Source organism: Morone saxatilis, unplaced genomic scaffold (assembly GCF_004916995.1).
Source record: "Morone saxatilis isolate NCDOM2014 unplaced genomic scaffold, NCSU_SB_2.0 Contig0, whole genome shotgun sequence".
Taxonomy (NCBI): domain Eukaryota; kingdom Metazoa; phylum Chordata; class Actinopteri; family Moronidae; genus Morone; species Morone saxatilis.
Window position 1 is genome coordinate 5,177,560 of NW_023339650.1, and position 4,538 is coordinate 5,182,097.

The window sequence follows — 4,538 nt, forward strand, 5'->3', positions numbered from 1 at the left end:
ACGCGTCTGGCGGGGCTAGAGGTTAAACGGCTGTCTGCATTGTCACGAGGATGCTCTCAGCCGACCGGCCCACCTTCTGCTGCGTGTCACAAATGGCGACCAAGGGACGCCTGGCTGATATTTTTTTTTTAACACTTTTTTTTCTCCAGCCTCACCTACAACTGTCATTGCTTTGACTGTCGGGCCATTACGCGCACTTGTCTCCAGGGCGCAATTGATGCACTGTTGGCTGTCAAAGCTCAAAAGCCTCCAACACGCCACCTGATTGCCAAGCATCCTTTTTGCAGCATAAATCTTTCATTAACCGCCAATCTATCATTAATTATCGGCTCCTGGCATTTACGCAGGGGTGGGGAGATTGATAGCAGGGGGTTGGGGTGGGGGTGGGGGATGGGTTTCGGAGCTGGTGTTGACTGTTTAGGGAGCCAATCTATAATGACTCACAACAAGGAGGATCCCTCTTAACTTTTATTTATAAGGGGCGCCATGCTCGCCACTCGCCAGAGGTGTTGTTCATCTGTCTAGCTAACCCGATAACATTCGTCCTCACGGCGGCTGGAAAACAGCTTTATCTTCACTCTCCGTGTCTCTCAAGGTCCGTCTCCATATGTTTTTGGACAGCTCGATGATCATCTCTCTTTAACTCCACAGGCTCCTCGTTTTTTTCCCAGCCCCCTTTTAAAAGAAACAAATTAATTCCCCTCTGAGGCTTGAGCCCTGAACCGTGAGCTTGTGTGTTCCCCGTCGACTTTAAGGTGAGGTATTTGCTTTTGATTCAGGGGCAGTTGACAGCTCTGTTGCCCAGAAAGCCTTCTATTATCTGGCTTTGCATAGGATTAGCTGCCAGCTACCTGCTGCAGTAAACAAACAAATAGGATGAGTCCAATTATAAGGGCAGTGTCCGCGACATCCTTACGTTGCCATAGCACTCAATAAAACCAGGCCTTGTGCGAGTCTATAAATCATCAGGAAACCTTGGCCTAAATGTGCCAGCAAAAGCATCTTCCTTCTCTTTTTACACCCTAATTCTTTTGCTCCGTCCCCCGTCTCCCCGGACCTAACACTATTTACAGCTTTTCAGATGCTTAAGCCACCAAAATATAGCGTTGTTTTATCTTTAGACAAGTCGATAAGGCAGCATATTGGTTTTCTGCTAAAAGCTACGGATTGTGCTGCTCGTATTGACTCATCAGTTGGGCAGTTCAGTCTACAGCCCAGGGAGGCACATCCACACACACGCACACACACACACACACACACACACACAGAGTCCTTGGTTTGCTCACAGTGTTTCATTTTCTGAGATTCACCTGGTGGAGAGGAAGATATTAAAACTAAGAACAGGGATCAGACCTTGGATAACACAATGTAACAAGAAAGGGGAAGCGAGCAAGAGGAGAGAGAAGTGAGTCATAGGAAGAGAGAGAGGGAGTAAGACAGGGGAACAGGAATAGACGTGGAATGAACACCCATCCAGAGCGCTTTATCCTGCATTGTCATGCTCTGTTATCCCGGCAGTCTACTTGATATTTAGTGACAAAGACTAGATTAGGGCTGCCTACCTATCACCACTAACACACCCCCGCCCTGCCCTGCCCTGCAGTACAAAGGCAGTCACACAGAAATCTTCCCCTACAAGGGGGTGAAAGTGAGACGCGTGGGGTGAAATTTGCATCGCTCAAGGTTCCAAAGTCGAGCCGGGGTTAAAGTCAAGGCCAAAGGAGGAGGAGGAAGGGACCTGATTGGTTCACAGGGCTGCAGACAGACAGACTCGTTACATTGGTCATTATTCCAGCTCATGTCACAGTGGAATGGGAGAACTCAGCAGGTTTTATTAAAACCCCAGGGTCGGCTGGTTGGCTGTGCAGTTAGCTGTTCAGTGGACTGGTTGGTGGATTCTAGGAAGCGTTGAATAGAGGGTTATTGGAGGTGGTTGACAGAAAATGACCTCTGTGTGCTTTGGCCCACAGAGGGTATTTATTATGTGTGAGGGCTCACAAAGGGCCGGCCGGGGCTGCAGTTCAGTCCGTCCATTTATTATGAACTGGGCTGCTATAAACAAAGCAGACTGCCAATCAAAATAATACGTGGGCGAATGTCATTCGAAACAATACTTTGGATCAACTCTAATGTGAATGCTTAGCTTTGCTGAATTTCAAAAGAGGATTGTTTCAGTACATAGTTCGGTGCTATAATAATCCCATCACAAATACATGCATCGCAAAAGAGGAAGATCAGCCTCCAAAGACTTTACTCCATGTCAGTCTGCAGGCTGCACACTCCTGCGGCGCCAACTGTGGAGAGTTCCTGTGTTAACCGAGGGAAGACAAGTATTGTGCTTTCAGCAGAGAGACACAATAGCAGAATTAGGATTCATGTAGCGTGGCTTTACAGGTACTCTTCCAAATGACTCCATGGAACCCTTCAGGCTACTGTCAGCTGAAAACCCGCACAGGAGACACACAGCTAATATGCCCTTGGTGTTTCACAGCACTGGAGCAGATGGTTATGATATGGATTACACTGACAGTAAGTCAATAAGACCCAGATCCTGGGTTTGCACCGGATTAGTCAATTGTCTCTGGGCCGCCTTTTATGATTTTGTTTTCTGATCGCTCACGCCTCTCTGCTCCTCGGCTCAGTTTGAGGCTGTGGTGCATCCTCTTTTTTGGTGTGGAGGTACTGAAACAGAACTTTTAAAATAATAAAGTCAGGCTGTGAAATGGGGCTCTGAAGGCTCATGGTGGCTTGCAGTTCTGGCTTGTCAAGTCCGGGTAAACAGAGGATTCTCTTTCTGATGCTGAAACGTAGCGGTCGGGCACACAGCGCCGTACACAAATCTCCTTTATTGCTCCCATGCCATATGTTACATGTCCACATGCTTTTACTCTGATATATTATATATCCACCCAGCTCGCACACCAGCTTTGGTTACAATTAACCAATGCTCCATCCAACCAGAGTGCAGCAATTAAACACCATCCAATCAAATTTGCGTGACAACCAGACGCCTTTCATCACAGCAGGGATCCAGAAGGCTCCTTACAGCCCACCTGCCCCGAGCGCTGTCTAAGAGATGGTCTGGAATAACTAATTAGGCAGCACATCCAGCATGGGACACTCGAGCCAAACCAATACAGTAAAAATTCCACTTGATCTCGTCATCAAGCCTCGCTGTTTTTCTTTTTTTTTAATGTGTCAGCAATCTCGCTTTTGATCCCTCGTCAGCGCAGACAGAGGAGAGAGAGGAGCGTTTTTGGTTTGTTTAACAGAGTTTCACTGGAGTTTGCAGGCACCTGCTGTGCGCATCTCACGGCATGCTTTTCAACTGCAGTCCCACTCAGGGAGGAGGGGGGGTTGGACTGGGACAACAAAATAGTTTGTGGACGCGTCTGCGCTCATCTGTTGTCATGTTGTCGAGAGAATATTCAGGAGGTGATCGGCTGAGCAGCTACACAGCTTTGAGCTGCAGGAAGTACACTTCAAAGAATGTGTCTCAGCTGCGAGGCTCTTTGGTTACACTTTTGTTAAAAGCAATCCATTTTTAGCTATTATTCCAGGTTTTGTTAGTGCAAAAGCAGGGAGAGGGGGGTTATTTCACCACGACAATGATAGAAATATATAAATAAATGAAACAAAAGCAGAGTTAAGTCGCCTCTTGCGAAGCTGCAAACCGCCAAAATTCCTCTCTGTCCTGATGTGAGTGGAGAGGTGAAGTGTTGAGTACTCTCACAGCTGGAAAACAATACCACAACAAATAATGTATGAGGGGCCAGCAGAGGGGGAGCACACGCTGGCCAACACAAATAGGAATTATTCATCATACGTGCTCTATTCACTGAGTAGGTGTGAGCGAGCAAGCACGCTCAAGCTGGTTAATATGCAGTGTTCTCCATAAGTCAGGCAGGGCACCTCACCTTTGGTGCATGAGAGAGAACCCTCTGAACCCAACTCTCTCTTTAGCTTTCCCTCTCCGTCTTTCTTCCAACCCCCCCACATTCCAATCTCACAATAAATGGATAGAAACAATATTTTATTACGAGAACCACAGTATGTTATATTATATGTCAGCAAGCTGAAACGTTCTTTCCCTGTCTGCTTTCTTTAATGTCTTCCCTTGATAGGCAAAAAGCATACGTTGGGCCTCAAACTGAAGAGCTCATCAGTCATGACATACCATTAGTGTTCAAAAGGCCAATTACAAAAACCTACAAGGCACTCAGAGTCACTAAACGGCAGAGTTCGATTAGAGCTTGACCTCACTGCGATTTGCGTGCACAGCTAAGCACCAAATAATAGATAGAAGATCTTTAACATAATTACGCCTTAATGGACGGCGAAGCCGCGTTGTCAAAAATTGATATGCAGGCCTCAGCGGCGTTTAAGGGGAGATGGCAGAGCACATTTATCTCCACGTCAAAGAGAGGCTGAGAGAGAGAGGACAGATGGAGGAGTGACATGCTGGGATGTGGATAGCACCACCCTCTGTAAGATCATCTCCCATCAAGCTATTCTGCGGAAAGTGCTATCTAGTCTAA